This window comes from Apteryx mantelli, chromosome 6, assembly GCF_036417845.1.
Source record: "Apteryx mantelli isolate bAptMan1 chromosome 6, bAptMan1.hap1, whole genome shotgun sequence".
NCBI lineage: Eukaryota > Metazoa > Chordata > Aves > Apterygiformes > Apterygidae > Apteryx > Apteryx mantelli.
This window is the reverse complement of record NC_089983.1, coordinates 44,195,643-44,216,109: the sequence shown is the minus strand read 5'-3', so window position 1 is coordinate 44,216,109 and position 20,467 is coordinate 44,195,643.

Sequence of the window (20,467 nt, the reverse complement as noted above, 5' to 3'; positions counted from 1 at the left end):
GGCTGATTCCTGACTCCGGAGTCGCCTGGCCAGCGATGACACACCGCAGGTTTGCGGGACAAGCCCGTGCGTACGAGGGAGGTCCACCCCCCGGGTCTGGCAAGGAGCCTCCGGCGAACCGCAAGCTGGGAACCATCTGCAGATGGTTTCCTCCTCCGGAGCACGTCTACATGGACTTCGGCAGGAAACGTGGAGTAGACACTGGGGGCGCGTGGGCGATGTCTCCTCCTTCCTCAAGGGATCCCGGTGTGCAGTTCCCTGGAAAGCACGGGAGGGAGGGAAGAAGGAGGAGGATGGGGCTTTTCCCTGCGCACCATGCCGGCCCCGTGGCAAGAAGGGGAACGGCAGCACAGGCGCCTTCACCGAAGAGTCGCACTGCTGCCGGGGCCGATCCATTAACCGATGTTGCAACGTGCTTCAGAGATGAAAAGCGCTACCTAAGGCAGCAAAAACACCGGGCGCAGACCGGGCAGTGGGACTGGCTGCTAGTCGCCCACGTAAAGGGCAGCGATTATGGGCAGAAAGCCGGGTAATACCCATTTTCTCGCGGCGGGACCCCGCGCGCTGGCGTGCACCAGGCTGCAGCCACGGGGCTTTGCAAGAGCGACCGAATCTCGAGCCCGTCGCCAGGCTTCACAGCGCTCGTAGACGGACCACATGCCCGCGCCCGGGGCTCCTCGAGTTTATTGGGCTTACCGCTGGGTCTGATTAAATCTCCTTCAGCCGGCGCGATACGAGCCGAGGCTAGACGTTGCTTAATGTCAAAAGAATTATTTCTGCTGTCTTCTAATAAAGCCCACTGATGTGAGCTGAAGTCGATAACAAGATTGCCACGTTAAGGTGGCAAAAAAAAAAAAAATTAAAAAAAAATCTCATTTTACAGCACAACTGAACTGTCAGTGCCAAAGAGCAGACAGGTTATTGCTCGCGCTCCTCCGAGGTTGCTTTTATTAAAATGGAAATTTGCAACGCTTGGCGTGCACGCACCCACGCGCGTGCGCCCGTGCAGGGACGCAGCGCTCCCCGCTCGAGGGCCCATCGCGCGGCCGCGGCTGCCGTCTTCGCCCTGCGCTTCAGTCAGGGCAGGAAGTCCAGCACCAGGCTTGGCCTGCGGCTGCTGGGCCGAGTAACTTAGAAATTCCTAAATAAAGCCATTACAAACCAGGCGGCAGCCCCAGCTGGCCCCGACGTGCCGGAGCAGCAATTCAAGCGCAGCCGATGGGGAAGGCAGGAGCCAAGTTTCTCGTCTCCGGCCCCGTCTGGCCAGCAAACCCTTCCCGGCGTTTCGGGGTGGGTTTTGCCGAAGTGGCCTTGGGCGGGCTCAGCGCTCGGCCGGCCCGTCCCCGGCAGCCCGACGCCGCGCTGCCCACGCCTGCGCCCAGGGAATTGCAAGTGCCTTTTTTTGGGGGGGGGGGGATTTGTCCTCCTCCTCGAACCCAGTGCAGGCGTCACCACCTTGGAATTAGACCCTCTGCTTCCCGCCCGGCCTCGCGCAACGCGGCCTTGGACCTCTCGCCGCTTGCTAGGCGTGCAGACGCGCACGCCAGCCGTCGCGAGGAGTGGGCCACGGTTTTTACAAATGCGCACCTTAGTTGAAGCAATATTTTGCTTTTTTTTTTCTTTTCTTTATTTTTTTGAACTTACTAGAGTCAAAGACTGCTTGCAAAATATCTCATTGCAGGAAACAAATCAGTGCTCAATTCCCAGACTGAAAGAAGTGCTTTTTACTGAGTATTTCAATTAGTGATTTGAAACTGAAACTCTTAATTAAATTAAGCACAGAAAGAAATTCAAGTCGGAAAACGTTGGTGAGGGAGGTCATCAGCGTATCCGTGTTCGGAGGTGCCGAAGGACTGCGCACACTTGCACTGATGAACACGCTTTATCAAAAAGCCGGTCGAAAGCGATGGGGTTGGAAACGAGCCCGAGCACCCAGCGCCGGCTCGGCGAAGCCGCACAGACTTTGAGATGCAGCAGTCCTGCGCTACAAGGGAGTCACTTCCAGGGCGTGTTGCCCGCGCGTGGGAACGACTACTTTCTCTTTTCGAGGTGCAGCGTTAGGAGGGCAGCTGTTTCGAACTGCCAAACACCAAACAACCTATAAATGAAAAATACCATCGCCAACATATTTTTTCCAGAGGCGGTCACATGAGACAACGCACGGTACCATGCAATTCAGGAGAGCTTCAGACCCACCTTACCAGGGTGCAGTATGACGATGAAGGCACAAAGCACTCGAGACAGAGAAGTCACATAGCTCTTAATACTTGTTTATGCTTTAAATCATTTTCATTTGTAACAGCTATAGTCTCCTACTTATTCCGAAACAACCTTCTGGTCAGGAGAGCACTGCCTTTCCCATATCTGTCCAATATAGACTTGCAGCCTGCACGTCATCATTAATTTCCCCTCATCTCCTCGTCTGATTGCTCCCTAATGCGCTCGCGCAGTGAGCGGGGCATCTCAAACCGCCCCCGGAGATGGGCACCGCTTTCCTCGCGCCCGCGTTGCGGGAGTCGCCAGCCGTCGGCGGGAGCGTCGTGCCGGCGTCAGCTCCGATGCATTAACTCAGCCGGAGCAGCCGCGTTGGTTTAACAGCCCCGCTTCCTTCGCGGCGTTAGTCTGACGACTGAATATTCTGCTTGTGCCTCCTCGGCATGTTTTACATTCCTCCTAAATCTCCCTGCTTGAAGCGCAATGTTTTCATGCCATTCATATCTCTTCCTGTGGGAACTTATGATAAGCTGTGGAAATGGCTTATACACACGTCCTTCTGATTAGAGGAGCCACATACTCCTCTCATAGGCAAAATCGTGGCATTAAGATCACTATAAAACCGTGTATTAGGAACTTTTCAGATATTTCTAAGCCTTCATTTGGGCTGAAATGTAGCTGACCTAGTTAATTATATCCTTTTCACAAAATTTGTTTAATTATTTAAGTTTATGGGATACTGAGGCTGGGTAGCAGCTCTGCCAGCACCAGATACAGGGGTGGCACGTCCACCGGGTATCTCTACAGCCTAGAGCACCCTCACTGTTTTGGACATTAACTTACTGTGGCAGCCTATATATACACTGAGTACCTCACCTGATCCGTATGTCTTAAGAGAGTTTTTTGCTTCCTGGGAGAGAAGATGGCACGTGGCAAGTGGGACTGCCTCCTTGGCTCTTACCCAGGAAGCCGACCCATATCAGCCTCCTGGTATTTGTCCCATCTGCCAGCTATAGTACTTAATCTTACTTAATCAACTTTGGTGCTTAAAATCTTAATTTTTCTCACTGAGAAAACAGAGTTGACAGCAGAGAGCAAGGCACTGGTGTTTACCTAGGCTGTCTGCATGGAAAGGATGCCTGGACAAGCGCGGACTTTCCCAGGGGAGCCCTGCAGGCCCCAAACCTCCCTCTGCCTCAGGGCACGGATCAAGGAGATGTTCAGCCTTGCTGTTGCTAGTTCAGTCGTTCTTCTTTCAGGCCTGACAACAGGTCAAAAGTGGAGGGGAAAAAAAGAAAAAAGATCAAAACCTCCTGCAAGGAGTGCCGTGCTGCAAGCAGCAGCTCTGCGTTTGAGCTCCCCTCGGCCGCAGTGCACCTTGCCACCAGCGCACAGTCGTGGCAGTGGAGCATAAAACCAGCTCGTGGTTGTTTGCTGAGTAACTGCGCGGCTGTCATTGGAAAGAAGAGGAGGAGATGCAAGCAGTGACATGAGGAGGTGCCAGGGCCACCGCGGCCCTGCCAGCCCCATCCCTGCGGTCCGCTCGCCCCAGAGCCCCGGCACGGCGCTGAGGTTGCAACGGGCACAGCTCAGCCCCACGCGTTTGGAAGGCACCAAGAGGCTCATAACCACAAAACGATCTCGTGCTTTTCCCCCTCCCACCCCTTGCAAAGGGCAAGGGCAAGACGAGAAGGGCTGGATGTTAACGCCAACGAGTGTCGTGTGCAATTAGACCCTTGACCGCTCTGCTATTGGGGACGGAAAAGGAGGCTGGTCTGTGAACCTCATGTTTCCATCATAAAAAAAGAGAAGATTGCGTTAGCTCTCTACACGCTGTAACTTAACTTTTGGAACAGCCACGCTTTACTTTTCTACTGCATTTTACACTACAATTTAAACATATTAGTTTCAGAACTGAGCTTACCACCTAGTGCCATAAAAGAGCTTGCAAATGTGGGATTTCACAGTGACATGAAATCATCACAAAAACAGTGCTTCCTTGCTACTGCTTACCAGTGCTAGGTACTGGATCATCCCCAAGCCCTCAAAATAGTACTCTAACACTGCTAAAGTGGAAATGTGGCAGAGCTTTTCATGGATAGTGCCTTTTTTTTTTTTTTAATTAAGTTGCACTCAATTTGGAGCCAACAGAAGCCTTAATTTGCAAGCTCCTCCTTGCAAAGTTCATTCATCTTTGAGCAGGGCATGCAGAAGGGGCAGTCTTAAAACTTTTGGAAGAAAAAACACTGTTGATTCCCTCCCCCGGCCCCTTGTGAAAAGTCATTCCCAAAGAAACAACTGTAGTTTCCTCAAACACTAAACTGAAGGCATATTTGCACTCAAGCCAGACATGAAGAATTTTGTCCGAAAAAGGCTTTTTTGGAAGGTTGTGTGCATGTGGGAGCAGGGCCGTGACGGACGCTGGCGGGTAACGTGACCGGGAGCTTGCAGTGGGGACAACAGCTGCAAGAAGCGGGGACGAGCGCGGCTTGGCGCTGCCCGCAGAAACCCATCGCTCGTTTTGTGAATCCCTTCCCCTGCCGAAGCCCAGGGAATTGGCATTCTCCGGATGGGTCTCCCAGCCTTTTCCCTCGCCTTCCTTGTCTATCGCAATGTTTCCTGCTCTCCCTCCCTTTCTGCCCTGGAGGCAGACAACTGTTGCTTGTAATAAAAATTTTTTTTTTATACCATTCCTATCTCTCCCCTCAATCCGGGCTGTGCCACTGTAGGCAGCTTCCATGTGAGACGGCTTCTTCCAAGCCTCATATCCTCCCGCAAGAGCCTGACGCATCTGTCTCGGCCTGCTCAGTCTCTCCTTTGTGTACACTCGATATTACAAGTTATTTAAACTCACAGCTATTTTCCTGATTAAATAAGCTGAGGACCAGTTACTCGAAAGGTATCATGGTTTTATTAGAAAGCTACATTGCAGGCTTGTTATTTTGATTCTTATTCACCTCTCATCCTCCCACAGACAAAGGCTCCCGAGTTTCTTTATATACATGTATTCACTCTTTTATTGAGCAGGAATCCTCTTTGCAATCTCTGCTCTTAAGTAGTACTCCCCTGTGGATCATATTCATCGTGTTCTGCTCATTTTTGATTTTGTCTCCTCTCTGGCAAATAAAAGTGAAGTCAACAGGGACAGAAGAAAAAGTGAGCAAAGGGCTTCCCTCCCTCAGGTACCAGATCTTCCCATCTCCGAGGACCCAGCTCGTAGGGCACAGCAGACTTCTCTCCTCCTTTCTTATAGGTTAATTTTTACCTTGGGTAAAATTCATGATATTTCAGTCAACTCAATTATAACTGTCATTGTGATACAGTAATAAAAAGGCAAAGTGGAAATGCAGTTCTAGCTGTGTCTTCCAGACTCTGTGGGGCCTGGAGGGAAGGGCTTTGGGGAACATCTTTCCAATTAGGGAGCATTCCAGAAGTTATGCAAGGATGGATATGAGAGATGAAAATGGAAGGAAAACCAAAACTCAAAAGTGTAGTAGTTATGTCACAGATAGCTGAAAAATACAGCATCTTGCTATTACTAATGGATTTCACTGACTGCATGGTTCACAGTCCAGAGGAGGGAGACCTGGATCCTGCTTGCTCTTCCCAGTTATAGGACAGTTTCCTGAGTAACACACAGGGGTTGAAGCTTTGATCTCCCGCCTCCATGCGTGCAAATGCAAAGTTGTCCTTCTCTGCACTTTCCAGAGGCAAACGCCTGCACACCCACAGATGAATAAGTACATGGACACATGCAAAATCATCAGGGCAACTGGGGATTTTTTTAAATTATTGTTTTAACTGGCAAACAATGTGTCCTGATCTGACGTCCAGCTACAGTCATTTTCCGTGAAGGCGCAATGTCTCATCTGGACAGGATACACACCAGTGCTCAGGTAAGAACTCCACACAGGACACTGCTTCTTTGGGGGTGTCTACACTGGCATGTACAATTGCACCTATCAATTAACAAATTAAAGCAGAGCATGACAGGTAAACTAGACCGATCCCCGGTGTCTACAGAAAAACACATGGCATTTTCTCCACCATATTACAAGTTACAACTTGACAGGAGGAGCTGGTGCATTCATCATCAGTGGATGCTTCAGCTTCTCCCACACTCCTTCCCCACACTATTTCCTATCCTCAGAAATGCAGTATAAGGCAAGTTCTCCTAGGTCTCTTCACTTCTGACCATATGTAGGTAGCAAGTTTTACAATAATGCATCTGATTCAGCTAAGCACAGATTTTATCCCTCCCCTACCTAAATTTTCCTCAAGAGCACATAAAGCAAAGACGCAGAGCACTCCAGGCAAACGAGAGAGAATATAAATGTACATGGCTAGCACAGTAGAGGAAAACGCAGGGAAAAATTTAGGGAAATGTTGTATAAAAAGGAGCACCAGAACACAATTGCAGCCGTGCCCTCCAAGCTACGAAGTCTGGGACTAGACTTAAACTGGTTAACATTGAGTCAAAACTCAAAATTCCCCAGAACGGTTGAAAACAAATCACCCCCACTCCCTGCATAGTGAAAGAGTGATGGGGCAGATAGCAGCTAAGGCAAAACAAGGCGACTTCCAGGCCTTACCGCAGCACCACAGGGTCACCTGAGGCCAATTCTTTTGTTTTTCTTGCGTTTCTGTTTACCTGCCTGTACAACGGGGGACAACATGCATTTTGCCACCTCACTTGGTAGCACAGGCAGCAGAAGAGGTGCCAAGACTTTGTGGGGCTCCAGGTGTCCCTGTAATCATAGCTGAGACACACAGGCGTAGTGTACAACTTCTACAGGTAGTGTTTTCCCGGCTCCTGCCTTCGGGATATATAGGTAAAATACTTCCATTGGCTCTAACTGGTTGTAGAAGAGGACCTCATTTCCAGGTTATCGTTGCCCATTCCAGGCAAAATGAGTTGCCTAATAGTTGTCCCTTTTGTATCATCAAGGAGAATTGAAAAAGCAAGTCAAACAACAACAGTAACAGTAGAGGAAGATAGGAGTGAAATGTAGGGGCAGGGTGTTCACATAAATACTTTTAAAAGTTACTAGATAAATTCATACATAAAGGTCCATCAGGGCTAGGAATACGCCAACACCTTTTAGATGCAAGCTGTGGCTCAGGGGAGTCCCTAAATTACTGGTAACTGGGAGGGTATGTGAAAGAAACAACTCATTTGTCCTGTTAGTACAAACTTTGGCTAGCCGTTAGCTCCTCATGTGCTTTTTGTTGCTGTTGTTTCTTAGCAATTAGGAGAAAAGCTGCAATTGCAGCACAAACAGTTCCCTGTGGGGTAAAACACTAAGTCAGACAGAAAATAACAATGGCAGCTGGCGGCTTTGGAAGATTTGGCTCTTCACCGGCTTGCATTTCTTCTAAAACCGGCCCTTGCCACCACGCCAGGAGCAGACGGCCCCCGCGGGTGCAAAGCCCATGCTGACCACATGCCAGGAGACCTGGCTGCTGCCACCAGCTCCCGATTCCCAACTATTCCCTTGGTAACTGCTATTTTCTCCTTCTCCTCTCCTTGCTCTACTTCTCGCCTCAGCTGTGAGTTAGTTTTCACAAAGGAAGGCAGAGGGTCTTGATCTACGAAGGGTATCTAGATAATTTAGGTGGGGCTTCAGCAGGACTTGAATACCCGGTTGCTACCTAGGAGCCCCACTACCATAGTCGGTCAGGCCCAGGACCACTATCCAGGGCCCACAGAAGTTAAGATAAAGTTAAATTGCTATTGACCTATATGTATTTTGGAGCCATCCCTGTTCGAAGGGGAAAACTTTCACTGAGCTCCTCCAAGTCCAGATGTGCAGGAGACGTGTTTTCAATTGCCTGCTCAGAATGAAAGGGACAGTTTTGATGGAGACCAGTTGTTATCTCAGCCAGATGCCCAGGTTATAAATACATGCAACAGCATAGACATCTGGGATCCTTTTGTTAAGTTATAAAACTCGTTCTTAAGAGCAGCAGAAACAATTCCTTCTATTGCATATTAGTGCCCAAAGATGGCCTGTTGAAGAGCACCTAATAACAGAGCAGGCAAAACTGAGGCCCTGCTTAACCGAAGGGTCTTTCCTTGCAAGCTGGTGCTGGGGGCCCTTCTCCTCCCCGGACAGCCCTGCTGCCAGCACAAGCTCTGCGCCTGCCACTGGCTGCGCTTGCGTGCGGTCTTGCTGCCGACCGAAGCATGACACCCTCCTCTCGGAGGAAACGACCGCCAGCCTGGCCAGAAAACAAGAATGCCATTTTGCAAAACATTTGGGTTTGTCCCACTGTGGCTTATTGGCCTTTTGTTTTGCTTTTGTGCAAAAATGAGGGAGTGTTCAGCAGAAAGAAATGTGCTGCAGATAAGCATATAAACCAAGGATTAAGTCACCCGCTGGGGAGATGAGAACCCCTACATTAAATCTCTGATTTATTCTAGGAATTGGGCTTCTGTTAATCACCTATTTTTTGGTTCATTGGCCTAGTTGTATTTTGGGATGAATGTAGCATTTTGTCACATCAGAAATGGAACATTAATAGGAACGTACTGTTAATTTGGAGGATGCTTGTACCCACTGAAAAGAAATAAATGATGCTATAATTAATGTTGAAAAATAATTCAGTCAAACCTTGAAAGATTTACAGAAGGCAGAAATGCAATGCAAATTTCCTTGCTTGAAATATTCATAAGTGATTTCGTGAGTCATTACAGTTACTCTGTAAACAACGTTTTAAGTAGCCAGTGCTTTGCTCTCCATTTCTTGTTCTTTCTTGTATGGGTCAATAAGTTTTATAGTCTTCTCCCATGCCTACTAGGTCTGAGGGTCCAAACTCTGGCTGTAGTCCATATCCAGCTCTCCCCATGCCTAAGGTAAGGTTGGGGATTTCGCTTTGGGGACTGCCACCAAAGCATGCGCAGCACCCTTATTTACTACAGCAAAATCCTCTTCGGACCAAACCCTACAGCAGGTGCTTGGCCACTATCATCAGTTGCTATTGCAGGACGCTGCATCCTAGCAAACGCTTTTCACACAGAAGGAGCAAGCTGCAAACCAGACCACAGAGCAAGTCCCACCTCTCCACTGCATGCCAGTCAGGGAAGGCTGGCAGCTCCGGTCAGAAGAGCAAACAAAGCCTGGAGAACAAGAGCAACACACAGCCCCATGGAGCTCTCATGGACCTTGCAGCAGCCCGCAACAGCCCCAGCTCACCTGGAGACAGCCTCACATTTCATGCAGCAGTGACACCTCCAGGGACGAGAAGCAAAGAGGGAGAAACACAGAGCAACTTGAAGGTCACCTCACTGGCAGGACCAGCAACAACCCATGACTCCCACATCTGCCCTCCAGCTTCTGCAGAAGCCTCCCTTTTCTAGGAGACAGGAAATCACCTGCAGGTCTTCGTTAAAGGGGAATTACAAGCCTAACGAGCTTTGCCTCAACTCCACACAAAGGCAAAAAGTGGGTCTGGACAGCCCGGGGGGGCAGGAAGAAAATCCTTGTTGACGGCAGCAAGCAATGAGCTCTTTTCTAACTCCTTGGATTACGTTGGTCTACTTTTGTGCACGGGTGGCCAAGGCTTTCACACGTGATTTTAGTTACTCTGTTTCTGCTGTTGTAGCCAGAACGTCCCCCAACATGCTGGGGGGAAGGCAGCACCCTCTGAAGATCCAGCCTCTTCAAAGGACCCTCCAAAAAGCAGACACCAAGAACCCAACACTTTTACAGTGTATATATGAGCCCTAAAAGTGGCTTCACGTAAAACTTTGGAGCCACTTTTTTCAAGACAGAGATTCTGACAGCATGTGAACAAGGCATAAAAGCTGGGAAGCCGAGTTTTCTTTGTTGCTGCTTTTGGCCTTGTTTTTATGCTTTATTCTTTCTTTGATCTTTAATTCTCCCTGCCAGGTTCACTGAGAGAAGCAACCTGTCAGATGTCATAACAGTGACTGCTTAGTTTTCCTAAAGTTAATGGAGAGAAAGTCCCTAATCACACGTGTAACTTTTTAGCTTTTGTGATGAAGTAGGAGACAGCATTATGGCACTTACAGGTATTGATTATTTAAACTAATGGACTGAGACTGATTGAATCTATTGCCACAGTGAAGGGGTTCTGCGTTGTTTTCCTTTTATGAGCTAAATAGAAAATATCTCCCAAACTCCAGGGCAAAGAGGCAGGGTGAATTAGAGTGCACCCAATTCCTGACTGCTCCAACTGAGACGGTGGTGGTGCCAGGAGGAGTCTCTTCATCCCTCGGCTGCGCTGCAATGGGCAGCAGAAACAAACCTTCAGCATGTAATGTTGGCTTCTTAGCACATTTACTGGGGTTTCTTATCTTAATAGCTCTGCCTGCAGTGATGCTTTGTGCCAACGAGACAAGGGGTCCTCCATATAGGAGAAGTATCACCCAGGCACCCCAGATAACGCCTGTGAGATAGCCCAGTGCCTAAGCAGGAGGAGGTGGAGATCCCTACAGTCCTGCCAACTGCAGCTTTGGACAAGGCTTTCCATGGCTCCCATGGGCTACAGGGAATTTCCCATTACTTTGGGAGGGTTGGGAAGGGGACGGAAGCAAATCTGACTCTGGGGGAAATGGAGGAGTCACAGCCCTGGCTCCAGCAATGCATCCTCACAGCCCTCACGGCTCTCTCTGAACAGTGCCACTCTGTGCTTGGCCCCACTGCTCCAGCCATGGGCATCTCCAGGCACCCACCACACACAGCAAACTGGGCAGCTGTTCTGTCCTGTGGATGGGTATCCACTGGAGATGAAGACAAGGCCACCAGATGTATTCAGGATATGAATGGTCTGGAGACCAAAGGTTGCTGTGCTAATCCTCTGTCTAGCTGTTATGCTTTTAATTTGTGGTCTCATGCAGGTTTTTCATGGGAATGTCTTGCCAAATCGCATTAAACTGCAAGATGTGGAAAACATAAGCAAACACAGAAATATGTGAGACATTGCAAATGTCTGAGAGGCATCCAGGGCATTCAGCAAGAGTTTGTTCATCAAACTTCTGCGCTGGGTTCCCCAGACAGCTACCTTAGACTAGTCCAACAAAGCAAGTAATATCACAGACATCTTTTGTGTAGTTTCGGATTCAGGTACAACTGGGTAGCTAGTGCTTCGGGCCAAGCTGACCTTTACACTTAAATTCCCTTGCCATTACCAGGATACACCAAGTTCAACCTTCAAATTACTTACTCTTCTTTGGCATTCCTATCTTGGCATTGTAAGAAATAACATGTAGCAGAAATAAGGCAAAGAAAAATATTCAGCTTCTTTTGTACCTCCTTGAGGGCAAAGGGAGAAGGTGTGAAGCTCTTGAGTTTTGACATTTTCCTCAACCCACGTCAAAGAGGGGCAGCATCTAGGCCGCATGCTGCCATACTGTCAGGAGCTGTAAAACCCACTTTGCTTTGCACGAGCTGACGATACGGTCCCTATGGGCCATTCAGGCTTCTAGGAATAGCTTTGTGTCATACTATTTCCCTACTTAAAGAAGAGATAGATAAAAAATGCCAACCAGCATGTATTATGCAAACAGCCCTTGTCAAGAATTTCTAGGTTTTGTTGTGAGATTAAGGTTTTGGCTGATGAAGGCAACAATGTTGAGGTAACCAATTTTACTTGTACAGCCACTGACTGGATGATGCATAATATTTTGATTATGCAATTGGAGAGATACAAAATTAGCGTGGTGCAGAATAAACAAATTAAAAACTTCCCAGCTGAATCACTTAAGACATAGATGCAGGAACAGAGTCTTCAAAATAACGATCAGATGTTTTTCAAAAAGAAGAATTTTCTTACTGAAAGCAAAATTAGGGATGTAGGAAGGCAATTAGATGATCTCATGGTCCCTTCTGGGTTTCATGAGCACTGAACTGCCTTGTACCTTGACAGTATCTCTGAAAATAGGTGTTACTCATTTGATACTATTTTGGAGTGCTATGTTTTGGTTCCTGTGAGCAAGGGAGAATTTTCCAAAGGACTGGATTCGCAAACCAGGCAAAAGTAAGCATAAAGTAAGGCATGGTGGTAGAAACTGCTGAAGAACGGCATTTACGCACATGGAGTTTTAGCCCCAATATGCCAGAAGAGCTGTTTGGGAAAGATAATTATTGAAAAAATGTTTCAGAATTTTTCAGATATATTTTAATCTGTAAAAAAGAAAAAAGGCTAACATCCTAGTAAACAGCTGCGATACGCAGTTTATATTGATATTTTGCAAATGTTGTAGAACTTCATGTATACTTGACCAGATAAAATTTTAATGACTGACAACCATAAACACTGACTTTCTGCTTTAAAAACCCAAAATGACTCTAGTGATTCAAAACCTGTTTAGAAATCACACATTCAGACAACAAAAGCCTCCATCACTTCCTTGCCTAATGTTGGCGTGATTTGTAGCATCAAAAGTGTGAATAAACCTCGCCTTTTTGTCTCCCACGCTGGCGTGTCCACCTGCCCCAGGTGACATGCTGAGGGCCACGCAGCTTCACTGCTGTCTCTTCTCCACTGTTGAGATCTGGACTCGCCTGGTGCCTGTCAGTGCAGTACCAGGCAGGAGGCCTCACTCACCGCCTCCTCGGCAAGGGAACTGAGGAGCCTCCCTTTCTTTTGCAGCCAACTCTGAGTTATACGAGGTGCCCAGAGAGTTTGTGGAATCTCCATCCTTGGAGATGTTCAAAACCCATCTGAACAGGGTGCCAGGCAACGTGCTCTAGGTGACCCTGCTTGAGCAGGGCAGGTGGACTAGGTGGTCTCTAGAGGTCCCTTCCAACCCCAACCATTCTGCAATTCTGTGAAGGACATAAGTCTCCCGCAGGGCTGGTGCCATGCCAGCACTCTGCGGACATCCCAGCTATCCCCAGGATACCCGTGGGGGTACAGCCAGGAGGGACGTGCAGCAGGGACAGCCAGGGCAGAGCGTGGCTCAGGATGAGGCCACGTGCCCCATCTCCTGGCAGGCGCATGGCGGGTCGCCAGCTCGCCTCTGAAGGAGCTGCTGTAGCATGGAGACACAATTTACAGTTCTTTCTTTGCGATAAAACACAAGAGATAATCAAAAATAATCTTTACGACATTTTTGCCATTCTTTTTCAGTGGGAACTGTGGTTTTCAATCAGTAGGGCAACGCTGACCTCTGCTGCCTAAAAGTAAAATTACTAAAAACGACAAAGGAAATGACTAGCTGCTTGCTTTGAACAAGCAAATGTAATGCCAAGCAAGTGTAATATTATTTCCTTGTAAACCATCCCCCCCCCCAACTAGCCCTGGTGCAAGTCCTTGGCTGGGGATGCTCAGCCCCCGAGCGAACATGAGAGAGAAATGCACTTTACAGGAGCAATGAGCAGGCAGCAGCCGGGCAGCGCCCGTGAACCTGTTCAAAGTTTTGCTCCACCGGTTGGAAAAGTGGCTGAGAGAAAGTGTCACAGAGCCAGAAGTGGCGTTTCACTTGATCAAGCAGAAATGTGGTTTTCCGGAGCCTGTACTCTAAGACGTTGGACAAAGATCACTAAGATGCTTTGTTATGACAACTTTAAAATAGTTCATATTTAGAAAAGATTAGCTTTTCAAAATTGGTGTGAAAACATAATTATAAAAAATCAGGTTATTCTTCTTAAAAATGCTTCACATCAAGCAATGAATAGCCTTGAAAGGCGAAGTACCAGGCTGGGAGGAATTTCCTGGGGCAGTTCCTCAAGGGTCAGACATACTGTTTAATATTTCCTTTAATGTTCTTGGCATAAAAGTGAAGAGTGTGGCAATAAAAAAGCGCTGATGACACAAACCTAGGGGGCACCTTCAGTACAGAGGAGGATTTGGTAACTTTGAGAACTGAAAACATTAGTTCAAGAGCAGTCAGAGAAAGCGTCAGGTGGCAAACAAAGGGGCTCCTTGGTTGGAGACAAGATCCTGAGAGATCCTGACCCCCGCTCAAGTTATTCCTGCAGCAGTCCTGCAGGTGTCCATGAGTTCACTATTAAGGTTGCAGTGTGCTTCACTCAACAGTGTCGTGCCTGCTATGCTTGAGCTGTTCCCTGCCTTCTGCTGCTGTAGACACTTTGCTGAAGCTGCCGTGCACAGAGTGGCTGCACATGCTTCTGGCAAGAACTTGGGGCCAAAAGTGCACGGCAGCAGCACTCCCCTGCTCTTGCAGGGTTAGCAAGGCTCCAGCAATGCTTGCGGCTTCCTAGGCACTTGCGTCCCCCATGGACCCAATTCCCACCCTGCAATCCTCGGCTACAGACACTTTTGCTAGTTTGAAAATAGAGTAACATGGGGTAGATGCTCCTCCCGTTTCCATCCACATTCAGATCCACAGAATTTGACATCTGGAGGAGGAGGAGAGGAGCAAAAGGTTTAGCAGGACAGAAACTGGAGCAATTGCTTCTGGTAGCCACACAGAGTATATTATTGCTGCTATCCTGTAGCTGGGCAAATAGCGACAGAGACAAGTGAAGTGACCAACTCACGTATGGAAAAGGGACTCACAAAACACTCCTGACTCCTGTTCTCACACTGGCGAAACCAGCCGTGCTCCCCCCTCCCGAGCGCGCCGTGGCTGAAGGATACGCTGTGCAAGCCTGTGCCGCTGCTAATCAGGGAGAGAATTATGTGTGTTTGTGGTCAAGGTGGCCTATCCTGGGACATGTATTTCCTAGTCATTGTCACAAGGACTAATTTATCTTTGGTAATTAGTTTCTGTGCCTTAGAGCAGCGAGGCACAAATAAGCATTTAGCACTGATGTATCACAGCACTTCCCTCGGTGGATGAATGGTGCTGGTGTTGGCTGGTGCTGATGCATCAGCGCCTTCTACAATCAGGGGAATCGCTCAGACATTAGCCCAGTCACAAGCCAAAAAACACATTTAAGCTTTTAAAGCCAAACTCGGGTAACAAGTCTTCTCCAACCTGCTCGTGCTCTGGAAGATGGCAGCAGCATTCCTCTCCTCCTGCTCCAAGACGCACATCCAAAGTGCTCCCCAGAGGAGAGAGAACTCTTAGCCGGGAGATCCTTTTTCAGGATCAGGAGCCCATTTTCAGCCCACAACTCACTCTTTCAGGCAAGCACATCAGTGCCGACAGCCAGCATGAAGCTCCTGCTAACCGCGTACTTTGCTGCTTGGCTTTCATCTGTCCCGCGGAGGCATTGCTGCTCAGCGCCAGGGACAGGCCAGCTTCGGCACCGGTGCTGCTCTGAGGGGTTGTGCCTCCCAGCCCGGATGACGACAGCTTTGCAGATCGCCAACAGCGCCACCAGAATTAGTCATGGATTAGCACAAGCTGCCCGATGGAGATTTCCCATCATTGATGCCTCTACCATTAAGAATCACTTCGTCTCCAGTTCTTTAATCTCCTCAGCCTGTCCTGCACAGTGTTAACATGGGAAACCGTCTTTCTTCTTCAGCTAAATTTGTTCCCCTCAGAGTCGTGTCTTGTTGCTACGCAGAAGCTTCATCCTACTTGAAAATACTACAGACCCACGTCTTAACTAGGGCAAATGTCCATATCCCAACACATCTGCACTGATTTACACCAGCAGAAAAGCTGGTGCGCTGAGATTAGCTTTTCTGATGATTTTTCATCATGTCAAAGAGAAATGCAGAAGCTCGAAGACTAGGGAAACTGGAAATGCCCCATGGGATTCCCAGGCATGATGCAGGCCATGTCACACGAGCTCTTCTTTGGGAAGATTATTCATCTATTTACTTATTAGACTGAAAAAATGCCATAGTCCTAATCTTTCCTGTCTTTAAATAAGCACTGCCTAAGGTGCCACAAGGGAAGTAATTATTTCAACAGAAGAACGTCTGAAGACTATGATGCAGTTGAGGAAATGGCAAAAAGGCAGATACTAGGTGTTCTTTTGAAAAGGGAACTGTCAGACTGGAGAAAATCTATTAGGGGAATGTCTATGGACTGAACATATAATAATTGCATTAAAAGGCTTAGCAAACGGGACAAAAACGTGAAATCTGTTGACGAACAAGAGCTGGGGACTACCACTGGTGCCCACAGGCATAGGAATGCCATACCAAAGGAAACGGATGGTTTTGAAGATTTTAGTAACAGAATCCACTGACAATTCATTGCAACGCCTGCAAGGGCCAATAACAAGAGTATCCAGTCTAACCTGGAAGGCATCGGGTGGAAACGCCACAGGAGAAAAGATGTGATATTTTACCCCAGAGTGACTAAGCATACAGAACTGAGGCAGACTGGCGATGTCTGGCAAAAATGAGCAGAATAAATATATTTCTGTTACAATGGAAACTGTATTAAGATGTTCACTGAAAAGAATAGACTTAATAGTTGCTAACTTAAATAGAACAGAAGCAGAAATAAAAAAAATACATTATTCTATACACTAGAGTGGACTATAAAACACCTGTTGATCTAGTAATGAATTATAGACAGCAAAATCTATTATACTTAGTATAGTTTTTTACTTGATTAAATATGTTATTACTATTTGACAGGAAAGTGCTTTAGTCTATGCTACCTAATTATTTCTTTGAAAAAGCTGCATGTTAATCTTTATAACAACTGTGAAATTAAAAACAAGCATAAAGTCTCACTTTGACTGAGAGAGTCTTCCAGAGCGCAGTGAGAAATACGACTTCAAGGCCCATCGCCTGGATACAGTGGCTCTTGTGCAATCATATCTAGCAACGGGCAATTTAAAAACTTCTCCTTCCTGCACAGGGACTAGGAAGTATGAGCTGGTTGCAGCACTCACAAACCAGCCCAACTCTTGGGTTGAGGTAGGAAACTGCGTTGCACAAAATCAAAGTGACTAATGTGACCGTGACCCCAAAAATGCGCAGCAGGGGGAAAGTGGTTTCTTCCCAGCCATTAGCTCTTTTGTCCTCATTAAATATCTTTTCTTTTGCTGGTTAGACTGCAGCTTTAGAAGACTCATAGTTTCTAGTCATGATCATGTTACTGATTGCTTTACAGCAGTAGAAAAGTTGCAGAGGCCCACATTTTAGATTTGGGTAGTTCCTGTTATCAACTTCAGTCTTAATTTTCAGGGTTTTTCCTTTTTCTGAGGCCGCAAAAGAACTCTGTGCAAATCTGACCACTAGTACAAGTTCCTAAAATAGATGTTGGGATTAGGTAGCTAATTTTAGGTACCCTCATTTGAAGATGTTCTTACGCTTTTGGCTATTCAGAGTCAATTCCAATTGCAGTTGAAGAGTACCTCCCAGTTTTACAAAAGATCAGATTTGTATGCCTAGCTGACACATTGTAAGTATATGATTGAAAAAATTTTTCTTGTCCTTCCTACTGACCTTTCTCCTCCCTCCGGATTTGTTTAATCTGCCATATTCTGCCTCATTTGAATTTACACACTTTTTTTTTCCCTCCAGCACTGTCTGTCTCGGGCCCTCCAGAGCATGGTGTTGCGGTAAAAAATGCCACAGTTGGACTTCCAAGCCTGGGTCATATACAGAAATTCACAATTAGACAAAACCAGTTGAGGGTCTAGTGAACTGATGAATAAAACATGCTTCGATAAGAGAATCTGCCTAAGCGTGAAGTATGATTATAACGTAGCTTGGCTAGAAAAAAGCTTCTTTCCTCAGCTGAAATTTCTCATAGCCAGAAGAGTATTTTTGCACTACTATTACTGAAATAACCATCAAGGTCTTCAGCAAAGTAGCTATCCACCTCAGGTGTACAGGTTATCAAATCAAACTGCATTTCCGAGTATTTCAAATGTGGAATTTTCTCAGCTGCAAATTCAAAGAGAAACTTATGCCTAGGAGCTTTATTATCATTTGAGGAGTTATCAAAGAATAGAAACCATCAAGAGATAGCATGATAGTGGATCTGGTTAAAAAGTGCAAGCCACTTTTTTCTGACAAGTCAAATATCAAAATAAATTCACTTCAGGAGCATTCACGTCAGTTTTCATCGGCTTTCTCACAAGACTTTTATTGGCGCAAATGATCACAGGAAGCAAGCTTCACACTGAAAGTGCTCTGCCCGCCTCCAAAGAGTAAGTGTGTTAGGAAGGACTAATTGGGTGAAGAAATTCTCTCCTTCGAGAGGTCTTTTTCATGTTAACATTTAATAATGTTCGCTCTATACAAACTCAGGCAAAACAGCAGCCGCTCATGCCAACTATTTTTATTTCCATTGTAGAGAAACAACTGCTCTTTACTCAATGATCAAAGGGAAATATATGCCACAGCAGAGGATGGAAAATGAGGTACTGGGGGTTCAAAGGACACATTATTTCTGCTGACATGACCTGCTTTTGCTCGGTGAACTTATCTACACGAGCGTCTTGGCTCGGATGCGTAGGGTGGGACTGAGCAGCGTGTAAGGCTTTGTGCCAGGGCTCTGTGGCAGCTGAGGCCCGCGGCTGCCTTCAACAAAGAGCGTCCGTCACTTTGGGGGCAACGTGAAGGCCCTCTGCACATCCATCACCGAATAATAGCCTGGAGGAGATGCATGGAATCACATTTTTTTAGAAGCATTTAAAAGCATTGCATCCTGTTGATGTCATCCGACACCATCTGCATTTAGGACTGGAAAGATTTAGAGCATCTACCTTTGTTGTTAGAGGAAAAAAACATAGAAACTTTGCGGCTCATCAGAAAAGGAAGGGTTTGGTGCTAGCGCTGTATTTCTGCTTGTTGGACAACTGGTCCGGGGAGATTCAGAACTGGCTGAGGGTTGGGTCTGACAAGCATTTACATCATTGACATTGCGAAGTCCTCGTTTTGTCTAAGCATTTTAAGGGGTGGTTCTCCTGCATCACGACGGCAGCACCACCTAAGGGTTTGTAGAAATTATAATTTGTTTTTCTTACAGCTAAAGACAATTGAAATGAGAAATACTTTAGGAAGAAACTATAACAATTTTAAAGGACTCAGGATTTTCTATTGCTATTTAGGAGGATGTGTTTTACATGAGTTTTAAACTGTATGATTAGAACAGGAGAAACTGCTTTCTTTAAGGTTTTCTCATTGTTTCTCTTCTAAATATTGTTTTTCCATCTTTAATAAGTTGCCCCAAATCCTTACCTCTCGATGGGCAGCGACAGTGAGCCCATGCTGAGGCACATCTGGGAATGAGTTGTGCCTCCAGCCCCAAAAGAGGGATGTGTGCCACGCTCCCATATGGGCTCTTTTGAGGATCCTCTTTGCATGCCACGTGGAAATATTAGCAAAAGGGTGTGTTTCCATTTTTACGTGATGAAAGTCTGAAGTGAATATTGTAGGAAAATAGGAAGACTTTCTGGAAGTAAACCGTTGAAAAACCTTAGGGGATGGATGGAGCGGTGTCTCCCCTGCCTCTCCAGGGGCCTCCCTCAACCTCTGCACCAAGAAGGTTCATCCCAGCCCTAGTGTGAGTCATGAGCGAATCGCAAAGGTGACGGGCTTCTTGCTGGGTCGGTGCGCTGAGGAAATTTCAGCTTCAGAAAGACCATTTCTGTGCAAAGTGAGAGACCGTGAGCAGGAGAAGAGCCGTCGGCCTGCTCTTCATTCTGCCCCACACGCTGCAAGCGCTTGAGAAGCAATTAATAACGTCAGACCTTTTTACACTTTTAGAGAAGTTATTTATTATTACTATTGTATTGGCATGACACTTATCACCTCAGTAATATAGCCTCTCACTTACAGTAATGGATCTAGCCTCATAACCTGCCTGCAAAGGAAGGAAGATTTTAAAGATGGAAAATTGAGGCCCGGCAAGATTAAGTGGTTATGGCGTGGCTGGGGAAGCTCGCGGCAGGGCTGCACGCAGAATGCAAGCCTCTCGGGAGCAGGTGCGGCACTTAATTACAAAAATGAACTGCCCTTTGCGTGCTCAGATTTACATGCCTCTCTGTTACCGGGAAAAAAAGATACCCAGCTGGGAAGTTTTTAAGAGCAGAGACTTTCTGATATTGTTTCTAGCCTGATTTTGGAAACGGAAGATGACAGACCCCGTGGCAGTCAGGACGCAGGTGAACATGAAGGGCATAACGGTCCCCCGACCAAAGGCGAATCCTTTGGAGGCACCCCGCAAACAGCAGCACCCGGCACTGCCGAGCCGCCTCTCCCCTTCGTACCGAAGAGACAGGTAGCAGCTCCAGAGCAACTTCAGTCTGACTGATAATAAAATTATGGTGCATCCTGGAAAAATGTTATGAGCAACCACTTCTTGACAGCAGGCAACACAACGATCCTGTTTTGCCAACTGTTAACTGTCAGCTGAAAACGTCCTCCGTGTCACAGTGATGGGTGCACAGGTTTC